General features: G+C 38.1%; 1 long non-coding RNA gene across 1 annotated transcript in view; it reads right to left on the reverse strand.

The window, feature by feature from the left end:
* The window catches only part of LOC125283473 (uncharacterized), a 47,592-nt gene extending 32,906 nt beyond the window's left edge, over window positions 1–14,686 (reverse strand). Inside the window, exon 1 of the long non-coding RNA XR_007191373.2 lies at window positions 14,244–14,686. This is a non-coding gene — a long non-coding RNA (uncharacterized LOC125283473). The remainder of the gene's footprint in view (window positions 1–14,243) is intronic.
* Between the last annotated feature and the right edge of the window lie 776 nt (window positions 14,687–15,462).

The following is a 15,462-nucleotide window of genomic DNA, read 5'->3' on the forward strand; positions in this document are numbered from 1 at the left end:
TAAAGGACTGGTATCCAAGATCTACAAAGAACTTCTCAAACTCAATACACGAGAAACAAATAAACAAATCAAAAAATGGGCAGAAGATATGAACAGACACTTTTCCAATGAAGACATACAAATGGCTAACAGACACATGAAAAAATGTTCAAAATCATTAGCCATCAAGGAAATTCAAATCAAAACCACACTGAGATACCACCTTACGCCAGTTAGAATGGCAAAAATAGACAAGGCAAGAAACAACAATTGTTGGAGAGGATGTGGAGAAAGGGGATCCCTCCTACATTGTTGGTGGGAATGCAAGTTGGTACAGCCACTCTGGAAAACCGTGTGGAGGTCCCTTAAAAAGTTAAAAATTGAGCTACCCTATGATCTAGCCATTGCACTACTGGGTGTTTACCCCAAAGATACAGACGTAGTGAAGAGAAGGGCCATATGCACCCCAATGTTCATAGCAGCAATGTCCACAATAGCTAAATCGTGGAAGGAGCCGAGATGCCCTGCAACAGATGACTGGATTAAGAAGTTGTGGTCCATATATACAATGGAATATTACTCAGCAATCAGAAAGAATGAGTTCTCAACATTTGCTACAACATGGACGGCACTGGAGGAGATAATGCTTAGTGAAATAAGTCAAGCAGAGAAAGACAACTATCATATGATTTCTCTCATCTATGGAACATAAGAACTAGAATGATCAGTAGGGGAAGAAAGGGATAAAGAAAGGGGGGGTAATCAGAAGGGGGAATGAAACATGAGAGACTATGGACTATGAGAAACAGACTGAGGGCTACAGAGGGGAGGGGGGTGGGGCAATGGGATAGACCGGTGATGGGTAGTAAGGAGGGCACATATTGCATGGTGCACTGGGTGTTATACACAACTAATGAATCATCGAGCCTTACATCGAAAACCGGGGATGTACTGTATGGTGACTAACATAATATAATAAAAAATCATTATTAAAAAAAAAAAAAAGAAAATGTGCCAAGCAAAAGGCCATAACCTACTTCTCAAACACAAAGAAAACATAATCAAATGCTTTGAGTCTTCCACAAACAGGAAGTCATTTTCTTAAAGCAGGTGGTGGTGTGGAGGAAAGAAAGAAATTTGAGTTTAATACGTAATGCTATTAGAGTTAGCGAGCATGAATGCAAGACTATTTTTCTCTTTGATTTACATAAAGGTCAACTCCTGACTGAAAAATCTGAGTTGCAGGTGGGATATTTAGTTTCCTAGATGACCTCCAACAGTCACCCAAGACGCACATCGGCATGTGAAATAGAGCTGTTTATATTACAAAGTACAAAATGATCATATAGCAAATAGGATCCTGAAAATGTCCTTTAAGGTAACAGAAATTTTCACTTATAAAATAAATTTAGAGTAGATCAAAACACTTAAAATGCATACCATTAATCCTGAAATTCTACCTTTAGGAATGTATCCTAAAGAAAGAATTTGACAAAGGCTCCAAAATGTTATGAAGAGGGAAGTTTATTTCAGGATTGCTTAACAACAGAGTGTAATGGCCAGTAACATCAATTGGTTAAACAAATGATGGTACACCCACATACGGAAATATTAATACAGTCATCAAGAATAATAATGATGACGTTTGTTGAAAAGAAATGTGTTAGCAAAATATTGTCTAGTTAAAAAGCAAGTTAAAGTCAGGACAAAGTAGCATAATCCTTGATACCATCTTGGCTAAAAAATTATGTGTGTGTGTTTATCTCAAAGATATATAATTAGTAATTAAAGGATTAAAAGTTAATCTTTGATGAAATTATATATTTCTTAGACAAACTAATTTTCTACTTTGTTCTATAATAAGTATTGCTCTGTAATAATGAATACGTTTTTATAAAAATTAATATATATAAAAGGATATTAAACCATGAGATCATAGCCAACTTCACACAAGTTAAGAAAGAAAAGTTAAGAAAGTTTCCTGATCCAACTAGTCATTTCTATGACAGACTTTGCAAATATCCTCAGGACAATCTTTCTGGGCTGACTGACATGTTTTTTTCTTTCCCTCTAAAATAAGTTGAAAGATAATGCAGTATCCTGTGCACACTTTTTCCTTAGAGCTTTATTTTCCAAACCACACCTTAATTTACAAAACAAGAAAGCATGCCATAGATTTATTTTTGTTCTTGAAAGAATAAAAGTTCTTATTTAGATGATTTTATAATAGAGTAAAAACTCTAAAGTTAGATACATAAAAATAATTGACCATTCTCTTCCATCACTGTCAAATTACTTAGAGCATGTGTTTCATCTTCTATATAATGTTGGAAAGAATGATTTCTTCAGGGCACCTGAAAGCAACAACCAGTAGAAGCCTCTGCAAGAAAAGCAGACTTTGTTAGGATTACATGTGTCTGGATGCAGAAAAACTTGCTACACCTGACTGATTACAAGGAATCTGAGCAAATAACAGATCATCAGGATCAATTTCTCTAAACAGACCAGCAGATGCCCAGAAAGTTAGTCAATTTGACTCATGGTTTAATAGGCTACGTTTATCCAACTATCCATAGCAATAATGTTAAGAGTATTTATTAATAGTCAACTACAGAACTACAAAGCAGTTAATCATTAGAGCAAATTCCCATCCTCATGAATAATTTTTTTTCTATTGTATCTTAACCAGTTGTACTGATCCAGCAGGAGTTGAAATTTAAAACCAATCAAATTGATTCCTTTGTTAACAGGACCCAAACTAATATGGGTCATTGAAATTAGCGGATGTTTTTTCTTAAACCCAACGTCCTCCTCCACTGACTCTCTTTATCAAAACAGCCAATAAGCCAAACTGCAAGATAACCTGAGCTTGCCTTCTGCTTCTGGTTGAAATGCTTAATTAGAGTGCCCTAAATATAGACCCAGAAGAAAAGAATCTGTACCATCACAAAAAACTGCCCTTAAGCTAACAACTAAATTATTTAGAATCAGCTAGACTCATCAGAAGATGAAAACCACAACATGTTAACAGAAACACTTCAAACAAGAGCTGTCAAACTTGCACAAAACCATTGTTAGACGTGGAATAAAATGAAACTGGAAACACCACTAAATTTCATTTAGTTTGTCTGGCAAAGTGAGTTGACTCAATAAACTTCAGCCTTACTTTCCTTATCTCCCTCCTCATCTGGATGCAGGAGCCCAAAGTGGAAGGAAGAGAATATGACTAACCCCTAATAGTGCGCATATAACTGACACACTATCTTTAATCACATTTTTTCAGAATTCTACCTGCTCACAAAATGGTGCTTGAATTACAAATAACTTAGGGTGAAGGGAAGCACAGAAAAATTTATATCATGTAAGCGCCAAGAAAATTTTCTTTGACAATTTCCATCTGGCACATTGCATTTGACAGTGGTAATTCTCGTTCTCTTGTATGATGTAATGTATCATGACTGGTGTAATCCAGGCAGATCATCTCAAAGGAGCATTCTGCCAAGAACACCCGATGGGAAGTAACTTTTTTCATGGGTAATGCATGTATTACAGATAAATGCTATATTTTATGTTCCCTGACATGATAATGCCTAGAGCTATGACATACAAAGCATTTTTGTCAAATTATTTTATTTTTGTCATTCAGCTAGTGTATAAAGAAATATTCTAATATCATAGTTATATCATATGTATAAAATAAGTAGATCATGAAGTTCAGGCTGGATGCGGAGTGAGAGGAGGGAAAATTATTAGAAAAATAGTGTCTGTTCATAATATTGTATAATTCCCTTTAACTCTTGAGACATTTTATAAATATCTCAGATAATGGGCATCAAATTAACCAAACTGCCTGTCTCCATAACCCAAATTCACTGGGTAAATATTTGGCTCTTCAATTGATTCATTGTTTTAGTTATCTATTACCGTGTAACAAACTACCTCAAAATGTCAGGGGCTTAAAACAACATTTATTATCTCACAGTTCTCTGGATCAAGAATCCAGGTACAACTTAGGTGAGTACTCCACCTCTGGGCATCAATCAAGGAAGACTCCAGTCATCTCAAGATCCAATGGGAAGGATTCACTTCCATGCTCATTTATGTGGTGGTTGGCATGATTCAGATCTTAGCACACTGTTGGACTCATGCCTCAATTCTCATGAGCTATTGGCTGGAGATTTCCCTCAATTCCTTGCCATGTAGGCCTCTCCACAGAATAGCTCACAATAGGGCAGTAGCAAAAAAAAGTGCAAGAAAGAGAAGAATGCTAGCAACCCAAACTCAGAAGTGATATTTCATCTCTTGAGCCATTTGCTGTCCATTAGAAGCAAGTCATGAGGTTCCGCTCACACTCCAAAGGACTCCACAGAAACATGAATACCAGAAGGAAGAGTTCATTGGGAGGCACGTCACAAGCTGCCTACCATTTACTCACACTTTTGTTATAAAAATGAACAGGCTGAATAATACTTTTACCCACGTAATTAACACATATTAAATCACGACTGCTTGTTAGAGAGTCACACTTCGAAAGAAAGTGATTTGTTTTACAAAAAAGCCAACTGATGCCATTAGCAAAGAGTCTAAACTTCCATCAAAGAAAAAAGTTGAGGAGTTAAGATGGCGGAGGAGTTGAGGAGTTAAGATGGCGGAGGAGTAGGAGACCCCTTTTTCAGCCAGTCCCCTGAGTCGAGTTGGATAGGTACCAGACCATCCTGAACATCCATGGAATCAGCCTGAGATGCAGGAAGATACATCTGGATCTCTACAAATGAACATCTCCAGCACTGAGTATTGAGGTACGAAGCGGGGAGCCGTGAAACCACACACAGATATCAGAAGATAAACGGAAGGGGGAGGAAGCCGCCGCGTTCAGCGCCGGGAAGCGGTAGCCACCAGCAAGGGGGCGCGGGCGGACTCACAGACGGCACCCGCGAGACAGCAGACTGAGACCCTGAGCCAGGAACACGTGCGACCAGACTGAAACACAGCTCCGGTGTGCTCATTGGAACCAGACTGAGTCTGGGAGCTCCAGGAGCGTGCGGGGGGGGGCTGGCGGGTGGCAGTGTTAGAAACACAAAGGACAGAGATGCGCTGGCCTAGGAAGTGAGGGCCGGGACGCCGGATGTGGGGCGCACATCCCGGGACACTGCAGGGTTGAGCAGCACCAACAGAAACAGAGTTAAAGTGGCCAGAACATCAGTGGAGAATGGTCTGTGATCCCTCTGTTCTGAGACAGAGGCTGAGATTCGGCCACTGCTGCTCTGACTCTCAGAAGAGGCACAGCAAACCGCCAGGGAAAGCCACCAGAGAACAAATGCCTGGAAATACCAGCTCACAGTGTGCCCATCCCCATCCCCCCTCGCAGGGGACATGGAGACTCTACCTAAACAGTGTTGCCTGAGTATCAACGTGGCAGGCCCCTCCCCCAGAAGGCAGGCTGAAAAACCAAGAAGCCCACATCCCTAAGATCCCCATAAAACAAGGGCACATGGCTTGGGTCCCGGTCAATAATTTAGGTTCTGGACAACCCCGCAACCTCTCCTCATCAGAATGATGAGAAGGAGAAATCCCCCCCAGCAAAGAAAAGACAATGAGTCTGCCACAGAACTAATGGATATGGATATAACCAAATTATCAGAAATGGAATTCAGAGTAACAATGGTCAAAATGATGTGTAGACTTGAAAAAAGTATTAACGAAAATGTTAATGAGAATATAGAATCTCTAAGGGCGGAAATGAGAGTGAATCTGGCAGAAATCAAAAATTCTATGAATCAAATGCAGTCAAAACTAGAGGCTCTGACGGCCAGGGTAAATGAGCCAGAAGAACGTATCAGTGAATTGGAGGATGGGTTACTAGAAAAGAAAGCTAAAATAGAATCTGGACTCAAAAAAATCCACTCTCAAGAATGTAGGTTACGGGAGATTACTGACTCAATGAAATGTTCCAATGTCAGAATCATCGGCATCCCCAAGGGGTGGAGAAAAACAGAGGTGTAGAAGAGATATTTGAACAAATTGTAGCTGAAAACTTCCCTAATCTTGCAAAGTGAACAAACATTCATGTCCAAGAGGCAGAGTGGACCCCTTCCAAGCCCAACCACGACAAACCTACGCCACGTCACGTCATAGTTCAATTCGCAAATATTAGATCCAAGGATACAGTATTGAAAGCGGCCAGGGCAAAGAAATTTCTCACATACCAAGGCAAAGGTATCAGAATTACATCAGACCTGTCTACACAGACCTGGAATGAGAAAAAGGGTTGGGGGGGACATTTTTAAAGCTCCTTCAGGGAAAAACATGCAGCCTAGGATCCTTTATCCAGCAAGGCTGTCATTCAGAATTGATGGAGAAATAAAGACCTTCCAGAATCGCCAGTCATTGACCAATTTCGTAACCATGAAACCAGCCCTACAGGAGATATTAAGGGGGGTTCTATAAAAGTAAAAAGGCCCCAAGAGTCATACAGAACAGAAAGTCACAATCTATAGAAACAAAGACTTTCCTGGCAACATGGCATCATTAAAATCATATCTCTCAATAATCAGTCTCAATGTAAATGGCCTAAATGCTCCCATAAGACGCCACAGGGTTGCGGATTGGATAAAAAGACATGACCCATCCATTTGCTGTCTACAAGAGACTCATTTTGAACCTAAAGATACATTCAGACTGAAAGTAAAGGGATGGAATACCATCTTTCACGTCAATGGACCTCAAAAGAAAGCTGGGGTAGCAATTCTCATATCAGACAGATTGGATTTTAAACTAAAGACTATAGTTAGAGACACAGAGGGCACTATATTATTCTTAAAGGATGTATCCAACAAGTGGATATGACAATTATAAATTTAAATATAAATATAATAATAATAATATAATATAAATTTAAATATAATTTAAATAAAATAGAACACTACACCCCAGAACCAAGGAATACTCATTCTATTCTAATGCCCATGGAACATTCTCAAGAATAGACCATGTTCTGGGTCACAAAATAGTTCTCAACCGATACCAAAAGACTGAAACTATTCCCTGCATATTCTCAGACCACAACGCTTTGAAATTGGAACTCAACCACAAGGAAAAATTTGGAAGAAACTCAAACACTTGGAGAGTAAGAACCATCCTGCTCAGGAATGATTCGATAAACCAGGAAATCAAAAATCAATTTAAACAATTTATGGAGACCAATGAGAATGAAAACACAGTGGTCCAAAACCTATGGACACTGCAAAGGCAGTCCTAAGGGGAAAATACATAGCCATCCAAGCCTCACTCAAAAGAATAGAAAAATCTAAAATGCAGTTTTTATATTCTCACCTCAAGAAGCTGGAACAGCAACAGAGGGACAGGCCTAATCCACGCACGAGAAAGCAGTTGATGAAGATTAGAGCAGAAATCAATGAATTAGAAACCGTAAGTTCAGTAGAGCAGATCAACAGAACTAGAAGCTGGTTCTTTGAGAGAATTAATAAAATTGACAGACCACTGGCAAGATGTATCCAAAAGAATAGAGAAAGGACCCAAATTAATAAAATTATGAATGAAAAAGGAGAGGTCACGACCAACATCAATGAAATTGGAAGGATTATTAGAAACTTTTATCAACAGCTTTATGCCAATAAATTAAGCAATCTGGAAGATATGGAGGCCTTCCTGGAAACCTATAAACTACCAACACTGAACAGGAAGAGATTGATTTTTTTAAACAGGCCAATTAGTTATGAAGAGATTGAGTCAGTGATAAACAACCTTCCAAAAAACAAAACTCCAGGCCCGGATGGTTTTCCTGGGGAATTCTACCAACCATTCAAAGAAGAAATAATACCTATTCTCCTAAAGCTATTTCAAAAAATAGAAACAGAAGGAAAGCTACCAAACTCATTCTATGAGGCCAATATTACCTTGATCCCCAAACCAGGCAAAGACCCCATCAAAAAGGAGAATTACAGACCAATTTCCCTGATGAATATGGATGCCAAAATCCTCAACAAGATCCTGGCTAATAGAAACCAACAGTACATTAAAAGGATTATCTATCATGACCAAGTGGAATTTATCCCTGGGATGCAAGCGTGGTTCAACATTCGCAAATCAATCAGTGTCATAGACTTTATCCAGAAGGAAAAATTCAAAAATCATATGATTCTCTCAATAGATGCAGAAAAAGCATTTGACAAAATACAGCATCCTTTCCTGATTAAAACCCTTCAGAGTGTAGGGATAGATGGTACATTCCTCAATCTCATGAAAACCATCTATGAAAAGCCTACAGCAAATATCATACTCAATGCGGAAAAGTGGAAGCCTTTCCCTTAAGATCAGGAACACGACAAGGATGCCCACTCTCACCATTATTATTCAACATAGTACTAGAAGTCCTTGCAACAGCAATCAGACAATAAAAAGGGATAAAAGGTATCCAAATCGGCAAAGAAGAAGTCAAACTATCTCTCTTCGCAGATGACATGATACTCTATATGGAAAACCCAAAAGAAGCCACTCCCAAACTATTAGAAGTTATAGAGCAATTCAGTAACGTGGCGGGATACAAAATCAATGCTAAGAAATCAGTTGCATTTCTTTACATGAATAATGAGACTGAAGAAAGAGAAATTAGGGAATCCATCCCATTTACAATAGCACCAAAAACCATACATTACCTTGGAATTAACTTAACCAGAGACGTAAAGGACCTATATTCTAGAAACTATAAATCACTCTTGAAAGACATTGAAGAAGACACAAAAAGATGGAAAAATATTCCATGCTCATGGATCGGAAGAATTAACATAGTTAAAATGTCCATGCTACCCAGAGCAATCTACACTTTCAATGCTATCCCAATCAAAATACCGATGACATTTTTCAAAGAACTGGAACAAATAGTCCTTAAATTTGTATGGAACCAGAAAAGGCCCCGAATCGCCAAGGAACCGTTGAAAAGGAAAAACAAAGCTGGGGGCATCACAATGCCGGATTTCGAGCTGTACTACAAAGCTGTGATCACAAAGACAGCATGGTACTGGCACAAAAACAGACACATAGACCAATGGAACAGAATAGAGAACCCAGAAATGGACCCTCGGCTCTTTGGACAACTAATCTTTGATAAAGCAGGAAAAAACATCAGGTGGAAAAAAGACAGTCTCTTCAATAAATGGTGCTGGGAAAATTGGACAGCTACATGCAAAAGAATGAAACTTGACCACTCTCTCACACCATACACCAAAATACACTCCAAATTGATGAAAGACCTCGATGTGAGACAGGAATCCATCAAAATCCTAGAGGAGAACATAGGAAGAAACCTCTACATCAGCCAAAGCAATATTTTTCATGACACATCTCCAAAGGCAAGAGAAACAAAAGATAAAATGAACTCGTGAGACTTCATCAAGATAAAAAGTTTCTGCACAGCCAAGGAAACAGTCAAAAAAACTACGAGGCAGCCCACGGAATGGGAGAAGATATTTGAAAATGATGCTACAGATAAAAGACTGGTATCCAAGATCTACAAAGAACTTCTCAAACTCAATACGCGAGAAACAAATAAACAAATCATAAAATGGGCAGAAGATATGAACAGACACTTTTCCAATGATGACATACAAATGGCTAACAGACACATGAAAATATGTTCAAAATCATTAGCCATCAGGGAAATTCAAATCAAAACCACACTGAGATACCACCTTATGCCAGTTAGAATGGCAAAAATTGACAAGGCAAGAAACAACAATTGTAGGAGAGGATGTGGACAAAGGGGATCCCTCCTACATTGTTGGTGGGAATGCAAGTTGGTACAGCCACTCTGGAAAACAGTGTGGAGGTCCCTTAAAATGTTAAAAATTGAGCTACCCTATGATCCAGCCATTGCACTACTGGGTATTAACCCCCAAAGATACGGACGTAGTGAAGAGAAGGGCCATATGCACCCCAATGTTCATAGCAGCATTGTCCACAATAGCTAAATCGTGGAAGGAGCCGAGATGCCCTTCAACAGATGACTGGATTAAGAAGTTGTGGTCCATATATACAATGGAATATTACTCAGCTTTCAGAAAGAACGAGTTCTCAACATTTGCTGCAACATGGACGGCACTGGAGGAGATAATGCTAAGTGAAATAAGTCAAGCAGAGAAAGACGATTATCATATGATTTCTCTCATCTATGGAACATAAGAACTAGGAAGATCGGTAGGGGAAGAAAGGGATAAAGAAAGGGGTGTAATCAGAAGGGGGAATGAAGCATGAGAGACAATGGACTCTGAGAAACAAACTGAGGGCTTCAAAGGGGAGGGGGGTGGGGGAATGGGATAGGCTGGTGATGGGTAGTAAGGAGGGCACGTATTGCATGGTGCACTGGGTGTTATACGCAACTAATGAATCATCAAACTTTACATCAAAAACCAGGGATGTACTGTATGGTGACTAACATAATATAATAAAAAAACATTAAAAAAATGAAGAAGAAAGTTAAGTTCTCATAGTGTGAAATACGTATCACTTTTGCAGGATCATTCTTTTTAGGTTCTCTACTTCAGTCATTTATGTTACATTTCTTCCTTTCCCTGACAAGATGATGCCAAAATTAACACCCAGTGCTGAGAGAATTGGTGACCCTTCAGTATGATATGCTTATCAGTCATAGGGTCACTATTGAAATGGGCAGCAACAGAGTCAAAAGTGCATATTGAGTTCCATATACATTTACATTTACATTTACTTCTTCCATTTACAGCTAATAGAGCAGGATTTTCCTCTACTTACTTAATAAACATACAGTGAAATAATAAGTAGATAACACTAATATGTCCGTATAATAACTAATTCATATTGACTCCTTACTATCAGCCAAGCACTGTTCCAAAGGACTTAACTACGTAATACACTCATTTACATATATACTTAGTAATGTATGGATATCTACATGTAAACTCAAGACATCTTTATTAATTCATGGCTATTAATATTACTGAGATATTTCTATTTATAGTGCAATTAAATGAAAATTACTCAACTTTTCCAAAGCCCAAAATTTCTGCCAGTCGCCTTCAATCAACACTGAGACCCACTAAGTAGTAAAAGATGTCAAGACAGTTACATGGTAAATATAAAGTGACTCTGCTTACTTTGTACTCAACTAGACTGGTTTACACACATTTTGAATTTGCTTCTTCCGAGTGAATAAAATAGTATGCTTGGAGAGTTGGTTACTTTATTTCTGCTGAAAGACATTATTTTTAAATTCCCAGAATTGCTTTATTTAACCCTGAGGTTATTTGTTTTTGCTCTCCTAACAATACATAGACACATTCAGGTAGAATGTTTGAATGCTTTTTCATTTGCTTTTTCTGTACAAAATTTATATTAATACTATATAAAATATACCCTAAGATATATGTAGTGTCTTTTTAAACTTAAAAACAGTAAAATAAATATTATATTTTCAGCTCTAAATGTTGATTGAATGCTTACTACTTTCAAGGTGCTCTACTCATGCTAAAATGTGCTTTAAATTTTTCCACTTTTATAAGTTCTATACTTTGTTAGAAACTTCAATACAAATTCATATGTTGATTTTAAATAGCAGCAATATGAGAAAAACAAAAGTCAGCCTTTTATACATTATTGAGACTTCTAATACGCAAACTCAAAAAAGGTGTACCTTACCACTTGCCTTAAAGATTAGCCAGCTACTGAGTTGTCATGCAATCACAGAATCACTTTTTCTCCCACGTTCATAATTAGTTGCATGGTGCATATATTTTTTTTCCACAAAAAGGGAGCCATTTTACTCTGAACACCATCTATGTTTATGCAGAAAATAATTTCTACCACTACTTTCTTTCGCAAAACAAATGTATATGCAAATATATATATTACTATGTTCAACATTCTCATTTTCAGATTACACAAATAATCAATTCCTATTTAGTAAGGCGATAATCCTAGTTTTTTCCCCTACTCTTTTCAATGAAACATTTGGAAATATACTTTAGCAGATGTGATGGCTTGTATGACATTGAAGAATGTCCATGTTAAAGGACAAAAGCAGAAAAGAACAGTTCAGAGAATGAAGAGAAAGGATTCTTTAGAGAAGTAAAAGATGTTAGTAAAGAATGTAGAATTAAGAAAAAGAAATAGCAAGACTTTCTGGTGAATCTTCTTGCAGAAATATTTCACTTAAACGTAGTGTCTGCTAAAATGAGAAAGAGACAAAAGAGACTCCCCCAGCCTGCACCACCAGGCACTGACTCACTCAGCACCTGAACTGCATGGAGGTCCAAGGCAAATTAGACAAAGTGACTCCAAAATTCATATGGAAGTACAAAGGATCTAGATAGCCAAAACAATTTTGAAAAAGAATATTGGAGGACTTATACTACCTGACCTCAAACTCACTATAAAGCTATAGTAATCGATAGTATGATATACAGATCAATGGGACAGAATAGAAAATCCAGAAATAAACCCTCACGTTTATGGTCAATTTTTGACAAAGGTATCAAGCCAATTCAATGGGAGAAAGAATGGCATTTTCAACAAACGGTGCTGGGACAACTGGATATTCATACACACACACACAAAATAAACTTATACCTTAACTTCACACCATGCATGAAAAGCAACCCACAATGGATCACAGACCTCAGTGAAAGCTAAAACTATAAAATTTCCAGAAGAAAACATAACAAATCTTTTTGACCTTGAGTTAGGCAAAGATGTCTTATAAATGACACAAAAAGCATAACCCATAAAAGAAAAAATTGATTTAAGTTGAACTTCATCAAAATTAAAAACTCCTGCACTTCAAGATATAACTGAAAAAGAAAAAGAAAAAAAAGACATAATTAAGAAAATGAAATATCAACACAGACTGGGAGAATACTTTCAGTGGTTGAATTATATTTTATGTAAACTATAATTGAATAAAATTGTTTTAAAAAAATCCTCAAACCAGGGCTTATGAACACCCAGAGGTACAGGATTAAATACAGTGGTGCCCTCTGAAACATTGATTTTCCTCACTGATAATTTCATACATTAATGTTAAACATTATCGTCTCGTGAAAACAAACATACGTGCTATAGAAATTGATAATAATTGAAAACAACCCAAATGAGAACAGAGGATATTTATTCAGAGCTTGCTATAACAAGGGAAGCAGCACCCATCACTTGGGTTTGGAGGAAACTCAAAGGCAGGTGCAAATGTGGGAAAGCTTCCTCAGGAAAAAAAGGGAAAGCTTCAGGTGTGCTCTGATTGGAGGTCATTGCTATGGTAAAGGTAGAGGAGACTCACTAAAAGTGGGTCATCTTCTGTGATTGGTTTGGAGAGCATCTCTGGCTTAATCTGGATGGTCCTGAGTTGGAAGTTGGGGCAAAAAGAGGGAACTTGACAGTTACTGAGGACATCCTTACCACTCGGGCCATTTGTTGCATGGGGTTGTGGTTTGGCTTCCAGAACTGTTTACTAAAGAAATTGTGGTTTGGCATTCAGGTTTCTTACACAGATCAGAATTCTATTGTCATATATGCTTTGGCAACTGTCTGTTTCTACATTCAGTTTCTCAAGAGCAAAATACGAAGTCCGACAAGCAAAAGACAAACATTGCATTAGGTCAGATAAACCATCCTTTGCTCCCTTCTTCCTCTTTTGAAAGCCCCGCATGCTTTCATGCAAATAGACCTCCAACAATCAGCACTACTAGTTTTTCAGATAATCTAAAATTGTCTTCAATTCAAGTTGATGTTACCACTTCTCCCAAATTTGACATGTATTTTTGATGAGTGGGACAACAGCTTATTTTTAGGGAAAGGCCTCCTTGTGCCTCTCACATTTCCTCCCTCTGCACAATCCACTGAGAATAATGACGGGGGTCACATTTGTATTTTGCGGCTTCTCCTATTTTAGAAGCTTTATATGATTCTTCATAGTGTTTTTGTTATTACTTATAATAATGGGAATAAGAAGAGTTATCGACAACTCAGCAAGTGTTAGTTTAATCCCATTTTAGGAGAAAACTATCATTAATATGTCAGTTCAAAACCAGGGAAAGCAAGTGTTGGTAAGGTTAAAGAATTTATCCAAGGTCACCAGGTGCATGACCAATCAGGAATTCAACCCTAGGTGTGTGTGACTGCCAGCCACATCTTCAACCACAATACCAGTTACTGGAGAAAGCAATGATGTGTCTCATTGGAGGTATTCTTTCTAGATTCAGATATAGAGAATAGTGTCTCACCTCACTTCTTCGGCACGTTCTGTGAATGCTCTGAAGTTCCGTTGTTGTCAGCTGTTTTCTGCCCTTCAAGGCACACCTGGCACATCGTAAAACATGTCTTAGGCAATTTTCCTCAAATTTAGAAGCAAAATTCCTACCAAGTCTTCTGATCTCTGTTAGTAATGTTAGCGGCACCCAGTTTCTCAGCCCTTAATCATTTGTCTGGAACAAGTATTGATTTATAAAGATACAGTTAAGAATGTTACTGTATCTAATTTTATTGTATTGGTTATTTGGATTTCTGCATGTGCCACTGAAAGTCGCAAAACCCAGAAAGTTTTCAGAAGTCCTCGTTGTGAAGAAAGGAGGTCTAGAAGCATTTTGTCTCTTGAACATTTTCACCTCTTGTTTCCTTTAGGGGTCCGTCCCTCCATACCCACCTCCTGCCCACCCCATTCACACCTAATGCACTATTAAAATATAGGAGGGTGGGGCGCCTGGGTGGCTCAGCCGGTTAAATGTCTGACTCTTGGTCTCAGCTCAGATCTTGATCTCAGGGTCATGCGTTCAAGCCTAGCACTCGGCTCCACCCTGGGTGTGGAGTCTATTTAAAAAAAAACAAAAACAAAATACAATAAAGGAATGTGGGTCAGGTTATTGAAAGTATCTTCCAGGTGCCCTTGCTCCGTGTATTATGTCCCCAGGCCTAGCCCCCATTCACTGTTGCTACCGCTTACTAGTACAGTTAGTAGATGGCAGTTTTAATTTAAATAAGTCACTTGTAAATCCATGAGTTACTCCTGAAGAGAACATGCACAGCCTTGGCCTATTAATTTCTAGTAATAGTACAGATTTTTACCCTCTTGATTCCATTTCGAGCATAAATCCCACTTTTCCTACAGATCCAAATCTCCTACAAAACTGTGCTTTGAGGATTGTGTTACTACAAACAAGCTGTTTGGTTTCATTTCAATTAACTTATTAATCGGGTTTCACTCCCTCACTCTTCCTGGCTACACTGCTTATCTGAGCTATGCCTTCTCCCTCTCACTCCAGGGGACTAAGAACTGTTTCCTTAAGGGCATCATTCACAGAGGACCTCATGAGATTCTCACACCAATTCTCTGAGGCTGAATCGCTATATCAGAATCGCTACATCCCCCAAGGATGTTTTCTCTCTTGCTATGTAGACTATCTTCTATTGAGATTATGATTAACAATAATAATAAATATAGAATAA

The sequence above is a fragment of the Ursus arctos genome, unplaced genomic scaffold, assembly GCF_023065955.2.
Source record: "Ursus arctos isolate Adak ecotype North America unplaced genomic scaffold, UrsArc2.0 scaffold_2, whole genome shotgun sequence".
Taxonomy (NCBI): Eukaryota; Metazoa; Chordata; class Mammalia; order Carnivora; family Ursidae; genus Ursus; species Ursus arctos.